Source organism: Dipodomys spectabilis, unplaced genomic scaffold, assembly GCF_019054845.1.
Source record: "Dipodomys spectabilis isolate Male_0828 unplaced genomic scaffold, ASM1905484v1 ptg000515l, whole genome shotgun sequence".
Classification (NCBI taxonomy): Eukaryota; Metazoa; Chordata; class Mammalia; order Rodentia; family Heteromyidae; genus Dipodomys; species Dipodomys spectabilis.
In genome coordinates, this window is record NW_024871192.1 from 3,127,218 (window position 1) to 3,151,215 (window position 23,998).

Genomic DNA, 23,998 nt, shown 5'->3' on the forward strand with positions numbered 1-23,998 from the left:
TCTAGACACATTATAGTAAAAATGATAGATCTGAATCATAAGGAAACAATCCTGCATGAAAATGAAGAAGGAGCTATTCTACAACGGGAAAAAAATTAGAATCACTGCAGATCTCTCCACACAAACAATGAATGCAAGAAAAGCCTGGGAAAGCACCATACGAGCCCTGAAAGCCAATAACTGCCAACCGAGACTGATATATCCAGCAAAGCTAGCATTCACATTCGATGGAGAACTGAAAACTTTTAATGCGAAGAAAAACTAAATGAATACATAAACATTAAGCCAGCATTACAAAGAATTCTAAGAGGGGGGACACAACCTGAAGAAAGCAACCGGGAACTGGGACCTGCCCCAAACAGGCATTACTCAAAGTCTAACTGAGCAAGCACAAGAGGAAAGGAAAGAAGAAAAACTTAGGAAAACGGAATGGCAGGGACAACAATGCATCTCTCTATACTTTCTCTTAATATAAATGGGCTGAATTCGCCAATTAAAAGAAAACGAACTGAGGACTGGATCAGAAAACAAGACCCATCCATCTGTTGCCTTCAGGAGTCCCACCTCTAGGCCAAATATACAAACTCAGTGTGAAGGGGTGGAAAAGGATCTACCAATCAAATGCCCCCAGTAAGAAAGCAGGTGTAGCTATCCTGATATCTGACAAAATAAACATTTCATTAAAATCAGTACAGAAAGACAAGGACGGACACTACATATTAATAAAGGGAACAATCCAAGAGGAGGATATAACCATCATCAACTTATATGCCCCAAATATTGGTGCACCCAGATATGTTAAACAAATGCTCTCAAACTTACAGAATAAAATGGATCCCAATATGATAATACTAGGAGACTTTAACACACCACTCTCACCAAAGGACAGGTCTACCAACCAGAGGATTGGCAAAGAAGATACCGAATTAAGTGAGGCCATACTTCAAGGGGAATTAACTGACATCTACCAAGTATTTCACCCAAAAACAACACAGTACACATTCTTCTCAGCAGCTCATGGAACGTTTTCCAAAATAGACCATATCATAGTACATGCAAGGAACTTAAGCAAATACAAAGGGATCAACATAATCCCCTGTATCCTATCTGACCACAGTGGAATCACGCTAGCTTTCAATAACAAAGCATACCGCAGAAATTTCTCTAATACATGGAAATTGAACAGAACACTCCTCAACAATGCCTGGGTAATGGAAGAGATCAGAGAAGAAGTAAAACATTTCCTACAACTCAATGTAAATGAAAACACCTCACAAAGAAACTTGTGGGACACAGCAAAAGCAATCCTGAGGGGCAAATTTATTGCCCTCAGTGCCCACATCAAGAGAATGGAGACAGACCAAGTAAATAATCTCATGTTGCAATTAAAACAGCTAGAAAAACAAGAAAAAATGGGACCAAAAGTTACTAGACGAAGCCAGATAACCAAATTAAGAGCAGAGATTAACCAATTAGAAAATCAGAAAATCATAACCAAAATAAATCAAACAAAAAGTTGGTTCTTTGAAAAAATAAACAAAATTGATGGCCCATTGGCAAGATTAATTAAAAAAAGAAGGGAGGAAACCCATATTAACAGGATTAGGAATGCCACGGGAAACATCAGAACACGTACCCATGATATCCAAACAATTCTAACAGACTACTTTCAAAAGTTACACTCTCTAAAGGAAGAAAATCTGGCAGAAATGGATGCATTTTTAGAGAAATACAAAAGTTATACTCTCTAAAGGAAGAAAACCCGGCAGAAATGGATGCATTTTTAGAGAAATACAAGTTGCCCAAACTGAGCAAAGAAGAAGTTAACCAATTAAATAAGTCAATATCCTGTACCGACATACAGGAAGCTATCAAAAGTCTTCTAACAAAAAAGCCCAGGATCAGATGGATTCACAGCAGAATTCTATAAGACCTTTAAATAAGAACTAATACCCATACTCCTCAAGCTCTTCAGAGAAACAGAGAAGGAGGGAGCTATCCCAAACTCATTTTACGAAGCCAATATCACACTCATCCCCAAACCAGGCAAAGACCCAACCAAAAAGGAGAATTACAGGTCAATTTCCTTGATGAACACAGATGCAAAGATCCTTAACAAGATTCTAGCTAACAGAATCCAGAAACACATAAAAAAATTATACACTATGACCAGGTAGGCTTCATCCCAGAGACACAGGGATGGTTTAACATACGTTAGTCAATAAATGTAATCCAACATATCAACAGAGCCAAGGTCAAGAATCACATGATTATCACCACAGATGCAGAAAAGGCCTTTGATAAAATTCAACATTCATTCATGCTAAAAGCTCTGGAGAAAACAGGAATAAAAGGAACATTTCTAAAAACAATAAAAGCCATTTATGACAGACCAATAGCCAATATTATACTTAATGGGGAAATGCTACAACCAATTCTCCTAAAATCAGGAACAAGGCAAGGAGGCTCACTGTCTCCACTCCTCTTCAATATAGTCCTGGAAACCTTAGCCAGGGCAATAAGGCAAGAAAAAGACATTAAAGGGATCCGCATAGGGAAAGAAGAAGTTAAACTATCCCTTTTGGCAGATGACATGATACTAAACCTTAACGATCCCAAAAACTCCATCCCAAAACTCTTAGAAATCATAAATCACTTCGGCAAAATAGCAGGATACAAAATAAACCCACAAAAATCAGTTGCCTTCCTGTACACTGACAATGTACAAGAAGAGAGGGAAATAAAGGGAGCAACCCCATTCACAATAACTTCCCCCCAAAATAAAATATTTAGGAATTAACCTAACCAAAGATGTAAAAGAACTATTTAATGAAAACTATAAAAAGTTAAAGAAAGAAATTGCAGAAGACACTAGGAAATGGAAAGACCTCCCATGCTCTTGGATAGGACGACTTAATATAGTGAAGATGGTAATACTGCCAAAACTAATATACAAATTCAATGCAATTCCTATTAAAATCCCAATGACGTACATCACTGAAATACAGAAAACAGTCCAAAAATTCATATGGAACAATAAAAGACCTAGAATAGCCAAATCAATTCTAGGGGATAAAGATAATATGGGAGGGCTATCCATGCCGAACTTCAAACTCTACTACAGAGCTATAATAACAAAGACAGCATGGTACTGGCACAAAAACAGACCCGAAGACCAATGGAACAAAATAGAAGATCCAGAAATAAACCCACAGGCCTACAGCCAGCTAATATTCGACAAAGGAGCCAAAGACATACAATGGAAGAAACACAGCCTCTTCAACCACTGGTGCTGGGAAAACTGGGCTGCCACATGCAGAAAACTAAAAGTGGACCCCAGCCTATCACCATGCACCAACATCAACTCAAAATGGATTAAACATTAAACCTGAATCTCTGAAACTAGTTCAGGACAGAGTAGGAGAGATACTTGAACTAATAGGCACAGGAAGGAACTTCCTGAACAGAGTCCCAGGGTCACAACAAGTTGGAGAGAGACGCGACAAATGGGAATAACTTAAAATAAAAAGCTTCTGCACAGCTAAATCTATGGCAACTAAGCTATATATCAGACTAGGGGTTAACATCCTGTATATACAGGGAACTCAAGAAACTAATCCCTCCCAAACCTAACAAACAAATTTCTAAATGGGCAAGGGAACTAAAGAGGGACTTCTCAGATGAAGAAATAAAAATGGCAAAGACACATGAGGAAATGTTCATCATGCCTGGTGGTGAAGGAAACGCAAATAAAGACAACCCTGAGATACCACCTTACCCCAGTCAGAATGTCCCACATCCACAAATCAGCCAACGACAAATGCTGGAGGGGATGTAGAGAAAGAGGAACCCTATTACACTGCTGGTGGGAATGTACACTTATACAACCACTTTGGAAAGCAGTCTGGAGGGTCCTTAGAAAGCTAAAGATTGACCTCCCTTATGACCCAGTCATACCACTTCTAGGCATCTACCCTGAACAACAGGAACCAATATACAAGGACACGTGCACCTCCATGTTTATTGCAGCACTGTTTACAATAGCTAGGATATGGAAACAACCCAGATGCTCGACCTCAGCTGAATGGATCCAAAAATTGTTGTATCTATACACAATGGAATATTATGCAGCCATTAGGAAGGACAAAATAATGGCATTTGCAGGGAAATGGATGGAGCTAGATGGAATCATGTTGAGCAAGATAAGCCAAGAACGAAGAGACAAATGGTACATGGTCTCCCTGATAAGTGGATGCTAAATCCAAAATGTTAGGTGATACGACAAAACTAACAGGACTTAAGAAACAAAGAACTCCCACTCATCTGGTTGAACCACTACTAAATATCCCCATGCTGCTGATCACATATATGGTATATAACATGTGAACACCGTTATATGTTACAGACTGTGATAGACAATTGCTCCAGGAAAGTTAGAATGAACTTGTGACTTTAAATGAGCATCATTATTCCACAATACTGTGAAATTCCGGAAATTATGTAATCACTTAATCACAATCAAAAAAAAAAAAGAACCTCAAGGAAGGTAGGGAGGGAGGGGACGGTAGGGGGAAAACAATTGAGGGGGTAACAATGTTCAAGAGGAAGTGTACTCATTACTTCACTCATGTAACTGTAACCCTCTTTATAGTATCTTTACAATAATAAAAAAAGAGCTCAGTTACAGTGGACAGGCCCTGAGTTCAAGCCCCAGGACTAGAAGAATAAATCGTTCTTGGAGGGTTTTTTTTGCTTTGTAAACAATTTATTAATTGCGATAAGCATAACATGGGCCTCTTTCCTGGCCACCAATGGGACATTAGATGTCCCTTGAATTTGGGCCAACTCCCAGCAGCCTATGCCCTACCCGACCCCCAGTTTAACTTTCCCATCACCTGGTAGATGGAGTCCTGAGAGAAGGGCACCTGGCCACTTACTTCTGGTGGCTGCCAAGGCTTTTGAGAGTCAGTATGTCACATAGAGAGTCATTATCTGCATCAATCTACAGAAGAAAGTGAGGGAGCACTCCTCACCTGAGCCTGGGAGCTGTGGGTGGATCTGGATGTGGGGCATCTTTGGCAGGATAAGCTCCTTAAGGGAGTCCACTATGGGGTCTGGAACCCTGACCTCTCCTCTGGCAGTTTCCATGCTGTCTTCAAGTTGCAATTCTTCAAAACCTTTCTGCTCCTCCCTCATTTCACCCACCACAGGCCCTGAGGCATCTGAAGCAGTGTTGGTGGGGGGGGGGGGACCAGCCTGTACTGGCATCTGGAGACTGCTGTCTGTGGCTTCCCCTGCTGGGAGCAACTGCAGCTCCCGCAGCACTCTCCTCCATCTTCTCCTGGGACAGCCACTGCAAACACTCGGCTTTCTCCCAGCACAGCTCATGCAGGACCAACATCTGCTCTTTACACACCAAAAGGGACTCTTCGATGGTTCAGATGTGTGCTGACAGCTGGCTGTATCCATGGTGGAGCTCACTTGCTGGACTCTGGAAGTCCACCTCATCAGGCAGGTCATGGATGAAGCAGATTTTCTTCTTAGATACCCATATGTCCCGCATCCCATCCCCACACATATTGTGGTGACAGCTCATGGGGGAGAGGGCCTGTGGCTCCAGCTTAGTCTGGCACTGAGCTGCCTGGTGGCCCGGGTGCCTACAGCGGGCCTGCTGCTCCTGTTGACGGATTTTCCCCCTGTGGATCTCAGCCTCCAAGTGTGCTAACAGAGCCTAGTCCATCTATCAGACAGCATGGAATGTGGGCGTGGGAACAATTCTTGTATCCCATTGGTCAGAAAGAACCATGAAATAATGGGGGTGTGGCTGGAATCCTGTGATGCACGCAGAATGGGTGGAGTCAAGATGACAGTGGCCCCCTAGCCCCTTTCACAGGGAACTCTGTCCAATTGAGTTGGGGACAAAAGGGTGACCTGCTTTAGCTTGATGGCTGCACAGATTGTTGTGTATGTCTGTTTCTTGCCAGTCCCAGAACTTTAACTCAGGATCTGGGCACAGTCCATGACCTGCTTTTGCTCAAGGCTAGCCCTCTGCCAGTGGAGCCATACGGCTCTACTTCTGGCTTTGTTGGCACTAAAGTTAGACAGGGGTCTCAAGGACTTTTCTGCTTAGGGTGATTTTGACCATGATCCTCCTATCACAGCCTTGTAAGTATCAAGGAGGACTGCTGAGAGCCATTGGTACCTGCCTAATCACTGCTCTTGCTGATGTTCTTGGACAGACCAGTGAGTTCCCTATCCTCAGGTTGAAGTGGTGGGAGCTGGAGCCCACAGTTTGAATCCTGGTCCTGCCACCTCCAAATGGCAGGTGGGAGATCCTAAGAAACTCATTCCTATCCATATGAACCAATGGAATGTGATGTATATCATGATTGAATGGGCAGTTCTTGAATGATTCTAGGATAAAATTATACACAATTATTTTATAGGACACTGATTGAGTTTAATTAATACTTGATGAAGATTTAAACAATCACATTCATTAAATGGGGGCATAATGAAATACCTAAGTATTGGGTGTCACATAGTATAGAGATGCCATATTTTCTGCCCGGACTTTCTTTACTTAATTGCTATATAGAATTTTCTGAATGTACTTTGGAATATGCAACAAGGATATATTATACCTGACCTGGAAATCAATTATTCAAGCAGTTTTTTAAATCAAACATGCCTATAGCAAAATAAAGAGGTAAATCCAAATTATGTGCATTTAAAGATAATGCTAGGTTAGTCCTCTTCTCACATTCCTCATTCCCTTGAGAATAATACACATTGTAAGGAAATGCTTAGAAAGTTTTGGAGAAATAAGTTGACTTTAAACTAGTGAGTTACTCTATGCTGAATCTTGTTTACTTTATATCTAGAAAAGATAAATTCTCACCTTATCATTTTTCTTAGGTTTATACTCAGGTTTAATCTCCGATGGGTGACAAATAAAGATATAAACATTTTTTAACAGTGGCTAAATTTAGGCTGAGGAATCTAGGTACAACTATACTCATGCAGGTAAGCCTCATCAGTCATGAGACCATGATATCAAAATGATAACCAATGCTTATTGGTGTCAGGCTTATGAGATTTTGTGTATTATAAACAGTGGTGGGATGGGAAGGTGGCTCAATGGTAGAGCGCTTGCCTTGCATGCAAGAGGCCCTGGGTTTGATTCCTCAGCACCACATAAGCAAAAGGAAAAAAAGCCGGAAGTGGTGCTGTGGCTCAAGTGGTAGAGCGTTAGCCTTGAGATGAAGAGCTGAGGGATAGCACCCAGGCCCAGAGTTCAGGCCCCACGACTGGACCCCCCCAAAAAAATAAATAAATAAAACAGGGTTATTAGATTTGTTTTGTAATCAACATCATTTCATGGGTTAGGAACTGAAGTTAGACATTAAACTCAGAACTAAATTGAAGGAGGAATCCAAAATTAGTCACCAAGATATACATTATTAACACAGTATTTTAAAAATGCAAGCTAAAGGAAATAATTTATGAAAAAATCAACATTTACAGTAAATACAGAATCAGCATAACTGGTATTTCTTTTATCCCAGTTGCAATACGGCTTGCATGGTGACTTTTCTGATTATATGTTTAGTTAGGTCTTGATATTTATTTGAAATTCTGTTCTTTCATATAATCATTTGTCAGATCAAAGAGGAAATTAATTCCATGCCAGAGTCAACATTCATAATAATGTTACAGTTGTATCTTGCTATTTTGCCAAAGTTTCAAATCACTTTGAGTATCTTGGATCTTTTTTGGATCTAACTAAATAGGTATGCAATTTTGTCTGCACTAGAAAGATTTTGACCACCACTTATTAAAATAGTATTTTCCAGAAACTACTTCTCTCTTTTCATGAGATTTTTAATGTCATTTATATCATGGGTTGATGTTTTCCTTTAATTAACCCACATTCAGTCTTCTACGAAGTGTAATTTGGAGTAGTTTGAAATTATGTACACTCAGGTACACTGCTCAGATTCTATTATTTGCATATTTTGTTCTTGTTAAATCAGTAGGATTTAGGTCTTAATATGGATACTATTGGACTTATTGGTTGCATTTCTGAATTTTTTAAGTATGTGATGATTTTTATTTTATTCTTTTAAATATGTGCAGCTTTCACTCCACATACAGTCACATTTGTTTTAAACAATTTGATCCATTCACGTGATTTGCTATATTAGGTTCATCTAGATGAATTTAATTACTAATTAACACAACCGTACTTCTGAGACACAGTTATCTTTATGGATCTACTCAAGGGTAACATGTATTTGAGGATTTTGTGATTCAAAACAACCGGACACAACATGTTTTTGTTCCTGGGGGAGTTCTACTTTGTTGGTTGTTTTTCCAGCTGTGGTGACTTCAACGTATGTGTGCATTTTATTTCAATTGTTATATGTCTATATTTTGTTTCATATAACAGAAAGTACATAAATAATCAGTGATTTAGAACTTTTCCAAATAGATTTCTAAGAGAGATACTTGAAGTTTTGTGACATCTGGTACCGGGTAGGTTTTGTTAGTGGAAGGGGTAGCAGAATAACAGAGACATTCTTTGACATGATTGGAATTCTTCCTCCTTTTGCCTCACTATTTCCAATAGTATTACTTCAAAGCCTTTAGTGGAAAGAAAATAATTTTGTCTGTATGAACTTATAAATTTTGCATTAATTAGGACACACTACACTTTTACAATTTCCTTCTTTTAAAATCACAGATGCAAATTTATAATGCTAAAATACCATCTAATAATTTATATGAAATGGTCCAAACTATTTTTGCTTCACACTGTATGTAGTATAGATATGTAATAGTGAGTAATTTAGTATATAATAATTGACTTTGGGGAAAGTCAATTACAAGGGATTTGTGATAATGAGCAATAGTAAAAATTATGTTTGTTTCTATTAAAAACTTTACAGTTACATCTAAAAATAACTCATAGTTATAAACTAATGCTAAAAAGTAAGATTGTTTATTGGAAAAAGCCAAAGTTTCAATAAGCTTGCTCTTTACAAATTGACTTGAATCTGGGCTTTGGGGGCTCCTGCCTATAATCCTAGCTACTTAGGAGTCTGAGATTGAGGATGGTGGTTCAAAACCAGCCTGGGCAGAAAAGTCTGTAAGACTCTTATCTCCAATAACCCACTTGAAAAGTAGAAACAACAATGTAGCTCAAGTGATTCAGTGGAATCAATGAGCTGAAGAGCTGAGAGATATCGCCAAGGCCCAGAGTTCAAGCCACACGACCAACAACAACAACACAAAAAATTGACATGGATTTTTACTTTATTATTTCATGATTTTTATTGTGAAAATACATAGAGAGGGGTTACAATTACATGAGAAAAGTAAAGATTACATTTCTTATCAAGCATTGTTGCCCCCTACTTTGTTTCCCCTTCCCATCCCTTCCCATCCCCTCCCACCCAAAACCAACCCATGCACCAAAGTTGTAAAGTTTGTTTTCTGACATAACGTGTTATACATCTGATTGTTGCAATGAGTCCACTTGTATCCCTATTTAAAGAATTTGTTTTTCCCTTCTCCTCCACAAATTATACCAACATCAAATACAGTGAAAACAGGGATTATACCATGGGGGAGGGACATACAAATCAACAAAGAAATCATCTTATAAATAAGCTAGAAACAATACCAAGAGGGAAAAAAAAACATTTGAGTCCTTATCTTGGGGTTCATTTCATCTAAAATCAACTTATCTGACCGTTCCTGCTTGTCTCACAAATATACTAGTTATTGCAAATAAGGGAAACCGTGGGACCTATATTTTTTGGGCCTGGCTTACTTCATTTAATATAATTTTTTCCAAGGCCTTCCATTTCCTAACAAATGGGGCAATGCCATTCTTTCTGATGGAGGCCTAGAATTCCATTGTGTAAGTATACCACATTTTCTTGATTCATTCATCTACTGAGGGGCATCTGGGTTGGTTCCATATCTTAGCTATGGTAAATAAGGCTGCAATAAACATAGTTGTGCTGGTAAGCTTTAGTATCGTCATGTTTGTGATCATTTGGGTAAATGTTCAAAAGTGGGATTGCTGGATCATAGGGGAGCTCTATGTGGAGTCTTTTGGGGAACATCCATACTGCTTTCCAAAGTGGTTGAACAAATTTACACTCCCATCAACAATGCAGTAAGGTTCCCTTCTGTCCACATCCCCTCCAGCTTCTGATGTTATTAGAGTTCTTGATTATAGCCATTCTAACTGTGGTGAGGTGGTATCTCAATATTGTTTAGATTTGCATTTCTTTTATGGTTAGGGAAGTTGAGTATTTCTTCATGTGTCTATTGACCATCCTTCTTTCTTCTTCAGAGAAGTTTCTCTTTAAGTCTTTAGCCCACTTATTTATTGGGAAGTTGTTTGAGGATTTGTTCTTAGATTTACTTTTGTGAATTCCTGGTACATTTTGGATATGAAACCCTTGTCCGTTGTATGGCTAGTGAAGGTCTTCTCCCAATCCTTGGGTTTTCTACTGATCTTGCTAGATTTATCCTTTGCCATGCCGAAGCTCTGCAATTTCATACAATCCCATTTGTCTAACCTTTCTTTGATTTGTTGTGTTTCTGGGTCTCTATTAAGAAAATTTTGGCCTGTGACAAGGAGACTTAGGGTGTCTGCTGTGACTCCAGGTCTTTGATCCATTTGGAGTTGATTCTTGTGCAGGGTGAAAGTTAAGGATTTAGCTTTATTTTTCTATGAGTGATTGACCTATTGTGCCAGCCACTTACTGAAGAGGCTTCCTTTCTTCCATTCTATTTTTTTAGCTCCCTTATCGAAGATTAGATGGCTATATGTCTGTGGGTAAATTTCTGGGTTTTCACTTCTATTCCATTGGTCCTGAGATCGGTTCTGGTACCAATACCATGCTGTTTTGATTACTATGGCTCTGTAGTAGAGTTTGACATTTGGTATTGATATTCCTCCAGCACTATTCTATTAAGGATTGTTTTTGTTATTCGAGGTCTTTTATTGTTCCATATGAATTTTTGGATTGCCTCTTCTATTTTCTTGAAGAATGAGGTTGGAATACTCATAACTATCACATTGAATTTGTACATAGCCTAGGGAAGTGTTGCCATTTTCATGATGATGATCTTTCCAATCCAGAGATGTTTTTCCACTTTCTAAGTTCTGTTTTGATTTCCTTTTTTAGGTTTTTTAAGTTTTCATCATAGAGATTTTTACTTCTTTGGTTAAACTAACTCCTAGTCATTTCATTTTTTGTGGGGCTATTACGAATGGAGTTGTTTTCCTTATTTCAGCCACGCTATTCTCATTGTTGACGTATAGTAAAGCCGTTGATTTTTGAGGGTTAACATTATACTCTGCTACTCTGCCAAAGTTTTCAATGAGCATGAGTGATTTGGGAGTGGATTCTGTGGGAATCTTTAAATATAAGATCATATCATCTGAAAAGAGGGAGAGTTTTACATGATCTTTACCTATTTGGATCCTCTAATGATTGCCTCTTGTCTTATTGCTGTAGCTAGGTATTCTAATACTAAATTGAAGAGAAGTGGAGAGATTGGACATCCTTGTTTCGTTCTTAAGAGGAAATGGCTTTAGTTTTTACCATTAAGTATAATGCTGGCTGTAGGTTTGTCATATACAGCCTTTATTGTTTTGAGGAATGTTCCCTGGATTCCTAATTTTTCCAGAACCTTTATCATAAAGGGGTTTTGGAACTTGTCAAATGCTTTTTTCTGCATTTATTGAGATAATCATGTAGTTCTTATCCTTGCTCTTGTTGATGTGATGAATTATATTAATTGATTTGCATATATTTAACCAGCTTTGCAACCTTGAAATGAATCCTGTTTGATCGTGTTGTATGATTTTTTGGATGAATTGTTGAAGTAGGTAGGCCAAAATTTTGTTGAGAAGTTTTGCATCAATGTTCATCAAAGAAATGGGTCTATAGTTCTGTTTCTTTGATGAGTCCCTGCCTGGTTTTGGGATGAGGGTTATGATGTCTTCATAGAATGAGTTCAGTAGTGCACTTTCTCTAATTTCATTGAAAAGTTGGAGGAGTATTGGTGTGAGCTCTGCTTTGAAGTCCTTGTAGAATTTCACTGTAAATCCATCTGGTCAAGGGTTTTTCTTAGATGAGAGTACTCTTATTGATGTTTCTATTTCAATGCTTGATATGGGTCTGTTAAGTTGGTTTAACTCATCTTGGTTTAGTTTTGTCATGTCAATATTTGCTAGGAAAAGGTCTATTTCTACCAGATTCTCAAACTTATTAGCAAAAGCTTTGAGAAGTATTCCCTTATAATGTTCTGTATCTTGGTTGTTTCTGTGGTGATGTTTCCATTCTCATCTCTGAGTTTATTTCCTTGTGTGCTCTTCTTCTTCTGATAAGATTTGCCAAGGGTCTGTCAACTTTTGTTAACTTTTTGAAGAACCAACTCTTTGTTTTGTTGATTCTTTCTAGGTTTTTTTGGATTCTAATTAGTTTAATTCTGATTTAAATTTAATTATTTTTTCAATCTACTGGATTGGTGTTTATTTTGTTGCTCTTTTTCATGAAGGTTCAGATGTCTAATTAAATTGTTGTTTTCAGATCTCTCTAATTTGTTGATGTAGAAACTCAGAGGTACAAAATTGCCTCTGAGAACTGCATTTCCTGTGTCCCAGAGAAGCTGGCAATTTATGTGTTCATTTTTGTTGAATATCACGAACATTTGCATTTCCTTTCTAATCTCTTCTATGACCCATTGGTGATTCAACAGTGTGTTGTTCAGCCTCCATGTGTTACAGGACTTTTCTTTGGTGGCTTTTAGTGTTGAGTTCTAATTTTATTCCCTTGGATGCTGTTTCTTGGCCTTTATTGTGGTTTTATTGGTTTTCTATGTGTAGGACATCTTTAAGTATCTTTTGTAAGTCTGATTTGGTGGTTCTAAAAGCGTCTTGTATCTGCATAGGCTTATCTTTTTGCATGTTTGGAAAGTTCTCTACTAAGATTCTGTTACATAAAATTTCTAAACCATTAACTTCTGTCTCTAGGTGCTCCTCTACACCCATTATCCTCAGGTTAGGCCTTCTGATGGTGCCTTCCAAATGTTGAATAGATCTATCATATTTCTTGGATTTGTCTTGGATAGTTATACATTCTTTCTCTATAATATCTAGGCTGTCTTTTATCCCTGAGATTCTATCTTCTGCATGGTCTAACTGACTGTCAAGATTTTCTACTTTGTTTTTTATTTCTTTTCCTTCTAATTGTTTGGCTTTGATGGATTCAAATTCTTTGTTGGAGCTTTGTTTTAGGTCTTGTATGAACTTTACTTCCTTAATTTGGTGTTCATTTTTTATTCTCAAATCACTTAGATTATTCCTTATGGTTTCCTAGGACTCCCATTCCTTTTATTGGGCTCCATTGGGCATTCCCCCCTCTGAATTCATTCAACTGTCTATTCATAGATTCCATCAATGCCTTTATTGATTTAGTCTATTGTCATCCCTCTCTCGCAATTCCTGTATTACTCTTTGATTAGCTTCCTCACAATCATGCAATTCCTGTCTTTCTCTTTGACTGATCTCAGCTTTCTCATGTGATTCCTGTATTTCGCTTTCACTGTTCTCTACCTGTTCATGCAATTCCTGTATTAATCTTTGAGTAGCTTCCTCATGTTCATAAGATTCCTGTATTAATCATTGGTTCGCCCCCTGTTGCTCTCTATCACACTCACAGAGTCCGTTGCAAGTTTTCAATCTATTCATTCACCATGTTTACAAGGAGTGTTTGTAGAGCTTTTTGGGAACTCTTCTCTGCATTATTCATTAACTAATCGGTCTCCTGATTATCATGAGTGGGAATTCGTATACCCGGACTTGCCATTTTTCTTGTTTTTTTGGCTTGTTTTGCCCATTTGGTATGAAGGTAAAACCAATTTGTGCTAGAACACTATTTTAAGGCAAGCATCAACTGGAGTTCTGTAGTTGCACAGTCAAAATGTCTGCAGATACAATCTAGTTCATCAGATACAATCTATTCAACATCAAACAACCATGAACTAAGGGGCTACTAAATGCAAAAAGGATTTGACACACCAGAAATTATTAGGTTTAGGGAGAAATGTGGAGAAAAATGGGATTAGAGGGATGTGGAGAGGTAAGAGAAGAGTGAATTTAACCAAGTCCTAATTTCTGAGCGGGAAATGGATTGGACAGAATGATAGGAGAGAGATTTTAAAAACTAAAGAAAAAAATGGATAAACAAAAATTTAAATTTAAGAAGTGAAACACTTAAAAATTATGTAAATTTAAAGAAATGATATTGAGAGAAGAAAAGGAAAGGATGAAATGAGAGGACGGATAGAAAGGAAACATGAAAAACTAAAAAGTTAAAAGTTTTAAAATTAGTTACTTGAAAATTATATTGGTATAAAGAGATAATACTGCTATTAAAGAAGTTAAGCCTAAGACGTTTTGAATAGAGTAATAAATTTCTGGATTAAGTATGAACACAATGGGGAATAAGGTCTAATAATCGACCACAGGTAAATATCTGGGGATGAGCAGAACGGCAATTAACTCAAACAAAAAAAGAAGAAAGAGAGAAAAAAATGAAAACAATAAAAAAGGACCAAAAGGTCAGAAGAGATTAACACACACACACACACACACACACACACACACACACACACACACACACACACACCAAAAATAAAAAATATGAGAAAAAATTAACATCAAACACTTTAAAAAATAAAAATTGAAAAAAAGGTTAAAATAGAGTTCTTTGATTTTTTTTTTTTTGGGTGGGGGTAATGGGATGACACTGTATCTCCCCTGTGTCCATATCCAGTCTCTTGGTTATGCTTGCTTATGCTTGTGTGCTTGTGGTGTTTGGTTTTCGTTTTGCTTGATTGATTTCTTAAGTTAGTATTTTTGGGCAGGCAGAAAAATGCTCTGCTTTACTCAGGATTTTGTGATCCTCCTCCCAGGCTATTTCAGTGGGAGGGAGATCTGCTTTGAGTATCACAAAAGAGGGAGATGGCTGTTTCCTCCAGTGTGAAGATGCTGTGATGAGTCTAGGTTCTGGGTAGGGTTGAGGCCTTTTAGGAAACAATAGCTTTTCCCTGAGGCGCAACTCCTGAAATACTCATGGAACCCATTCTCAGGGTTTATGTTTACTGAGCTTCAATTGTTTGTCTAGGCTACTCTAATGAGGGGCAGCCTTTAGTTTTGTTTACCCTGTGAAGGAAATCACTCCTCTGAGGACAGAGCTACCACTGGCTGGGTGGGGTGACATTCCCCTGGGTGGAGCTGACCCTGGCAGGTCATGTCTACTTCCTATGACCTGCTAAATGACTCTTTTGTTTTCTTCCAAAGCCTGAGTTGGAGCTATCTGCTCAGCCCTGAGTAGCATAGTATCATAGATGGAGATCTCTGGTGGTGGGGGAGGGGAGGCCTTCCCTCCTCTGCTCCCTGAGGAGTGAGGATGTCAGGATTCTACTCATGCTGGATTGTTGGTTCCTGGGTCGTCTCTGGTCTGTGATCTGCAGGATGAATATATCTGCTCCTTGTCAGTTCTTGCTGGTGTTGAGTAGAATATGCTCACCGGCCTCGTCTGGGGCCTTTGTTGTGGACTCTCTCTGTAGATATGGTGGCTATAGCCACTGGCGCTGTCCCTACTGATGCCACAGCTGTGGCTACTGGCAAGTGCTCAGGTCTGTCATCTTGCCTGGATTTTCCCTCTCTTGCCAAATTCTCTGTACTGTGATGGCACACTAACTGCTTTCTATGCAAGAGCTTGTTTACCCTCCAGCTTTTCGTCTTCCATCTTCCCCCAAATCCTCATGGTTTTTTATGAGTGGTTTTTTAGTGAAAAATGTTTTTGGTGTTTATATTTTCAGCTGGCATAAAATGAGCCTACTTTTGTCTTAATTTAATAAATAAAACTCTCTGATTCTATGACAGCATAAACTTTTTGGGTAATGGTTAAGACTAGGTTGCCTTTCTGAAAAAAATAATCTTATCACCCAAAAAAGAGGAACAAAAGGAAAATAAAATATGACAGGAAACTTATAAATCTTAATGGACTAATAGTCTGTTAGTTTGTTTTAATTTTTACTGAAAAATTAAAGTAAAACTTGACAATGTTTTATTAACATATTTAAATTTCTTCATCCTTTTTATTTAAGATTCACTTTAAAAAGAAATTCAACAGGTGACAATGTTTTTTTTCCTGACTTTTCCAAAGAAATGATCATTTCATCATTATAGTGTATAGCACAATATACCCAGAAAGCATTAGTTAAGGAAAAAAATTCCTATTCTTTGGTTTGCTTCAGTGTGTATCTAAAGCTGCATATCACATCTTATCCACCCTATTGTCAGTCTTCTCATTTGAAATATTTCAATAACTTTTCATTCCTTGGTTTGTCAGCCAGCAAATCTTTATAAAACAACATGCTTTCATTCATTGTGCTTTCCAAAATGTATCTCACAAATGCCTAGAACGAAGCACAATCTGAAACATCTGTGGAGTTTTCCACCTAGAGTACAAAGTAATCACTTTCCATACTCCTTAGAACTAGCTGTTCACTGGCATTAATTGCTCTGTCACTTCCATGATTTAAAACAACAGCATTTGACAATGGCGTACATTTTAATTGGTTTACCACATTTGGTTCGTTTTCAGCAAGGACTGTCTTCACGGAAGATGGTAATAGATGAGGTTTGCAATTATGTATTTTAAAAGGGCTCTAAGTTGTGGATATTGAATATCCATTTCAGTGACTAAATATTTAAATTAAATCCTATGAAGTATACTCCTTCAATTTTCTGGCTAAAGTGTTCTACAATCTATATCTATATCTATATATATATCTATATATATCTATATCTATATATATATACATATATATAGATATAGATATATATAGATATATATATATTGTCGGGCGTGGGGCTTGAACTCTGGGCCTGGGCACTGTCCCTCAGCTCTTCAGCTCAAGGCGAGTGCTCTACCACTTGAGCTACAGCACCACTTCCGGTTTTTTGGTGGTTTATTGGAGATAGGAGTCTCACTGTCTCTCCTGCCCCGGCTGGTTTTGAACCGCAATCCTCAGAACTCAGCCTCCTGTGTAGCTAGGATTACAGGTGTGAGCCACCAGCGCCCAGCCAATCTAGATATTTTTAAAGGAAATATTGTACGTTGTTTCCTTGGTGACAATGTAATTGGAAGACTTAACATTTTCATGCACCATTGCCGTCTTAAATGAAGTAGATGTACATGGGTTTGCATACAGAACTTTTGGAACAGCATTAATGTTGATCTTGGATGGAATTTGATTGGGAATTGTGGCAGGTTTTCATGGTATGAGAAGAAAAAGGCCACACTAATATTTTATCTGCTACAATGCTATATTAGTTTATTCAAACACACACATACACACATATACACAGATATACACATGTGTAGTATGAAGACCCAGTAAGTATGCAAGAAAATATTTTAATAGGAATTCCATAAGATATTTAGTCTGCTGAGATCTAATTAGAATTTGTAGACATATCTAGTTGCTTCAACCCCTGGACAAGTCATTATCATTGGTGAAGGTGTTGCCATTTGAATTTAGAATGCCCCAGAAAGACCTATGTGTTAAAGAAAAATGACTTATCATTTCCTCCCAGACTGTGGAGAATACCTGAATAGTTCTTTTGGAGATTAAGTTCTTCAGAGTGAAACCTATGAGAACATGGACTGTCATCTACTTTCTTCTTTTCTCTTTAATCATTCTAGGTCAAAAACATTTCTTTTTGACATACTCCCCACCTTGACGTTGTCTTGTCATAGGCCACCAAAGCCATAAAACCAATTGAACATACACTCAAACCTTCAAACTTATAAATCTGAGTAAGCCTTTCTGCTTATTAAATGGACAATATCACTTATTATGGTAGGTTATAAAGCTAACACAGAAATCTAGTCTTTCTAACAAGGTAAAGTATATAAAAATGCTTCATTATAAAATATCTAACTCCAAGTTGTATTTTGTGTTTTTGTTTCTGTAGATCCTAGAGCTTAAACTCACGGCCTGAATGGTGCTTTTGTGTTCAAGGCCAGTGCGCTACATAAAATCTGACCTGGAACTCCATTTCTCCTGTTGGTTAATTGGAAATAAGAATCTAATGAACTTTCCTATGCAGGCTGTCGTATTCATGTTGCATACTTTATGTAATGCCGATTCTCAACATTGTATAGATGCTCCAACTACAATATAAAAAAAAAACTTAAAACATACTAAGGATATTTGTAAAGTATAAAATGAAGGAAAATTTTTCATCCTTTACAAATCTATGCAAAATCTATGCTAAACAATTGATATTTTACTGTACCTTTCCTACAACCAGTTTGATATAGTTTAATACTTGTCACACCAAGTTTCTCTGTATTCTACTGGATATTTACTTTTTCACATATGTGTGTATATGTATACATATATGCATCTATCTATATATGTTTCAATGTCGATCATCGGACTTGAAGCTGCTTTGTTTTGCTGTTCAGCAATTGAACCTTGCCGGCTCATTCTGTGACAATATCTGTGCTCATTCTCATCATTCCTTTATTTACCAAATCATCACCTTCTAAAATCAGCTTCATTTCTTGGGTAAGTTTACCAATCAGTCCAACCAATATCCACCCAGAGGGTCTTAATAAATCAAGTTTTAAGGAAGAAGATAACATGAAGTGACAACTACAGAAATTCTACAGAGACCTGACATCTTTCACATTTCTGCCTTCCTTCTCTTCTCATTCTTCAAAAGCATTGACTAACACTATAAATATACTGCAATTATAAGTTAAGGATCAGTGGGGTTTTTCCCAACCTGAAGCCTTCTTTTCCGTGATTCTTGACATAAACTTTTTGGGAGATTTTTTGAATTGTGAGGGGATTCCATCCAAAACAAAGCCATGTATATCAAGAAAATCAATATTTTCAACTCAGATTACTCAACAAAAGAGGGAGAAAATTAAGGTTAGCTATATATGTTAAGCACAAATATAGGCAATATCAAGATATCTTGAAATTGTATACTTTTATTGGATAAAGTGGCTCAATCCTGTAATATTATCTACTTAGAAAACAGAGATTAGAGTATTGCATTTCCAGGCAAGCCCAGACAAAAAAAGACTTTTCAGAAACTCTAACCATTTGCTGGGTGCAATGTGTTTTGCTTGTGTTTGGAGGACTACAGTCCAAGCAGGCCCAGCATAGTGATACTACCTCAAAATAAGCAATCAAATTACAATCTGCAGGTATGGCATAGTAGAGATGCCAAAGTTGTAAAGTTCCTTTCGTTGCTGCAATTGGTTTTCCTGTATCCCTATTTAAATATTTTTCCTTTCCCCTCCACAAATGATGCCAACATCAAAAATGTGTGCTTATGTAAGAAATGCATGATTCTAAAATTTCATGACAATTCTTTTGAACTTACTTTTTGTGGAATTGTCTAGTTTAAGAAAATCAATTACACTTTCTATATAAAAAATGTTCTGGGGCTGGGAAGGTGGCTCAGTGGTAGAGTGCTTGCCTTGCATGCCTGAGTCCCTGGGTTCAATTTCTCAGTAGCACATAAACAAAAAGAAAAAAGCTGGAAGTGGCGCTATGGCTCAAGTGGTAGAGCTATCGCTAGCCTTGAGCTGAAGAGCTGAGGGACAGCGCCCAGGCCCAGAGTACAGGCCCCACGACCGGACCCCCCGGAAAAAAAACATGTTCTGTGCTTAATCTGGTAGCCCATTTACTAACATTGAAATGATACAGAGAAGATTAGCATGGCCCCTGAACAAGGATGACTCGCCAATTCATGAGGCAATCCATATTTATACAACAACAGATGCTGGAGGGGATGTGGCCACAAGGGAACCCTACTCCATTTTTGGTGGGAGTGTAAACGTGTTCAACCACTTTGGAAAGCAGTATGGAGTTTCTTCAAAAGACTCCACATAAAGCTCCCCTATGACCCAGCAACCCCACTTTTGTTCATTTTCCCAAAAGATCACAAACAAGACCATACTAAAACTACCAGCACAACTATGTTTATTGCAGCATTATTTACCATAGCTAAGATATGGAACCAACCCCTATGCCCCTCAGTAGATGAATGGATCAAGAAAACGTGGTAAATATATACAATTGCATTCTATGCTTCCATCAGAAAGAATGATATCGCCCAATTTGTTTGGAAATGGAAAGACTTGGAAAAAAATTTATTAAGTGAAATAAGCCAACTCCAAAGAAACATAGGTCCCATGGTTTCTCTTATTTTCAATAACTAATATATGTCCCGGATTATCATAAAATGTCAAAAGCTATGTGCATTTGACCAGATAAGATGATGTTAAGCTAAATGAACCCCAAGATAGGGACACAAGTGGTTCTATCTTGTTATTATTTCTAACATACAAATACTATATGATGTGATTTTTTTGTTTCTTTGTATGTTCCTCAACCATGCTATAACCCCTTTTTTCACTATATTTGAAGTTGGTGCGCCTACATCTTGTATATACGTTTCTTTAATTTGGGGAGGGGAAGGAAAAAACAAAATGCTTAAATAGGGATAGGGTTTGACCCTTGGTAACAATGAGATGCACAAGACACTATGTTGAAAAATGAATTGTACAATTTAGGCAGGGGGAGGGGGAGAGGAGGAGTGGAGTGTACTTGTGGAGGTGGGAGAGAAGGGATGGTGGGGGAAAAACAAAGGAGGAGGTAACAATGCTTGTTAAGAAATGTACTCATTACCTTGCTCATGTAAATGTAACCCCTCTGTGCAGTATTGTTAAAATAAAAAAATGTATAAAAATGTTCTGAGATTGAAGAGTTCATTTCCCTTATTTTACCCATATAATATCGTTAACAAATAAATTAATGCAAAACACTGACATGAAGGTATTATGAATAAATCTGTGTGTTTGTGCATGAGTGCACACGTGTTGGTGTGATCAGAATTTGAATTCAGGGCTTCAAGGTCTTGCTAGGCCTTTCCTCTCTAGATTGGTGAGCTATTATATGAGCTACATCTCCACTCCTGGCTCTTTGCTAGTTCATTAAAATTTTTGAAAAATAATCTCAAATATTTTTTTGCCCTGATTGGCTTCCAATTGTTCTCCACAGATCTCAGCCTCCTGAGTAGATATCTCAAGTAGACAAGATTACAGGTGTGACCAACCAGCACAAGGCTGTCAGAATAATTTTAAAAGTAGAAGAAAATTTACTTCATGGGGGCCTGTTATTATCATCTCCTACTTTTAAAGCACTTTGCTTTAAAAGTAAATGTGAATTTATTAAATTAAATGTGAATTTATTTCTCTTTTGGATTCTTAAAAGACAGAAAGTGATGATATTTAAATGTTTTGGTACTTTTTTAAAAGAAAAATGGAAGTGTAGGACAGAAGAAATTTGGCTGTCTTTGAAAATCAATTTATAAGCTCAATTATGTACATGATAACGCAATGTCGCCAACACAGTCTGTGCTGAAGTCAAATTGTGACAGAAAAAATCATCATGGGGAATAATTGCTATGCTATTATTTCTTGGGCAATGTGAATATTGAATTTAGAGTGTAAGAGAATGGTGAGATTTTACCTACCTTTTCTGTAATTGCTGAAAGATTTTTGGAAACTTTGATTCATTTCCTTCCTCACTGTGTGTCTTTGGGCCATTCACTTAGTGCCTTTAATTACAATTTTCCCAACACTAAAATGGTAATAACATTAGAATTATAGCAAATGTTATCTTAAGAATTAAGAGAAATAAAACTTGTGAAAAATTTAACATAAACTTCTATGAATGAGCTTTGAGTTTAGCCAACAGTTTTTTAAATACTAAATAAAATGTATTACAGAAACCATTACATGTAGTGAGCAACCAGAAGTAATGTTACCTATTGACAATGCTCTGCTTCCAAGGAACCCAGGTGGATAACTTCTCATGCTGTAAATCAAAATGGTTATCTTATGTTTTGATAGTGTAAAAATATCAGGGACATTATAAAGAAGGAATGTTGTAGACAGATGTGAAGTCCATATGAAAATGTACAAAACTGATAAAACGTAATCGTATCTGAACAGTATATTTTGGTTTACATAATTTAAGGTACATCACAAAGATAGGGAAAACCTAGAAGAATGAACTATCTTTTTGAAATCCTATCATAGATCCTTAGCAGGATGAACTCTTTCCTCATTCTTGTAGAGGCATCATCAGATGAGAGGAACTCTATTTTTTTGTTTGTTTCCTTCCATTTATTCTTCAGTTTGAAATCAACTACATGAGACTGAAAGAACCAAAATTAGACACGCAGGGTTTGGAAAGAGCAATCAACATAAAATAAATAATGTACATAAAGTTTTGTAAAAGGTCTACCCAAATTGAGTTATATAGTCTCAAGCATAAACAGAAAATGATTTAAGCAATATCATTTTATTGAAAATTGAAAAATGTTAGGCGTTGTTTAATTTTTCCTTTCTACTACATTGAATTAAGTATTGATTTTGTATAGAGACATTAAAGATGAGATAAATAAGAAACTTGATTTAAAATGGACAAAAGTTCTGAATAGACATGCTTTCCAAAAAGCCCTGAAAATCACAAAGTTGTGTGTAATACCACTTCAATGCTGGCTTAATGCTTTCTGAACAGACGTCATTAGAGAAATGCAGCTCAAAATTACTATGATACTACTTCATAATTATTATAACTCTTATCAAAAAAATCAAAGAAGCCAGGTGTGGTGGTAAAGGCTTGTAATTCCAAGCATTTAGGGGGTTGGAGTAAGAGGATTTGATTCTAAGGCCAGTCTGGGGTACTGCTCATAGTAAAAACCTGCCCTTTAAAAAACTCAGAAGGTAATAATGTTGTGAGAGTGTGGAGAAAAGGAAATTTTGTACTCTCTTGGTCAAAATACAGGTTAATATTCTCGTTGTAGAAAGTAGTATGCAGTTTTCTAAAGAAATGCAAAGATGAAATATCATCTGACCCACTAATCATGTGATTATTTCTCTTTGGGTAACTCGAGCTTTGTGTTTTACAGATACACTTCAGGATTTCTTTTTCATGAATCAAACATGAGAAAGAACTAAATGCAACGTCCCTTAATTCAAAAAAGAATAGAAGCTATATTTATTTGTATTACTGTGCATGAAGAAATCCTGGAGATTTCTGGTTAATTCAGAGGGACCCATGCAAAAATATAGGACAAGAGGAAAGTAAAACTGTTTTTAAAGTATAATAGATTATCATTGATGAAAAGTTTTAGTGGTCATTTTTCCTTTTTTTTTTTGCCAGTTGTTCAATACAGCAGCAAGGCTGTACCCTGGAGCCCTTTCTATGTTACCACGTGAACCTCCACTTCTGTAGTGCTTGTGGGTGTGGTGCCTCCTCAAGTGGGGCCCCCTCCCTTGTGGTGGATGTGCAGTGAAGGGATTGTGTGTGCATGGTCCCCAGCATTGCCAGATGAGCCCTGCCCACCCTGCCCACCTCCCTTCCCAGTCTCACTTGCACAATTTCACCCAGGAGCTGGCAGCCATGAGGCTGAAGTTGAGCCACTGCTGCCCTCTCCTCTGTCAGCTGTGATGGTACTTGTCTGTGGTGGTCCTGGGTTCAAGTGCCATCCCAGTGAGACTGTTCTGGGGTCACTGCCTGCCCCCATGGGTGTAGGGTGGAGGACACCATGTTTGTACACTGCACAGTCCACAGGAGAAGGAAGGCTTGGTGGACAGTTCACCCCCTTGGGGCCAGGCAGCCCAGCCTTGGTTCAGACTTTAGGGCATTCTGGAGACTAGAGTCGTGTGCTGACCCCTCTGCCAGCGGGCTTGTGACAGCTGTGGCAGCTCAGCACCCTGGAGCCCCTTCAGCATCCCCATAGACCTCCATTTTCTGTTCCTTGTGGTCTCAGGTATGGAGCCATCCTTGCATATGC

General features: G+C 37.7%; 1 non-coding gene across 1 annotated transcript; it reads left to right on the plus strand.

Moving 5' to 3' along the window:
* The first annotated feature begins 19,792 nt into the window (after positions 1 to 19,792).
* LOC122099478 lies at positions 19,793 to 19,899 on the plus strand. The gene has a single exon (XR_006145939.1). It is a non-coding gene; the product is annotated as a U6 spliceosomal RNA (small nuclear RNA).
* The last annotated feature ends 4,099 nt before the right edge of the window (positions 19,900 to 23,998 follow it).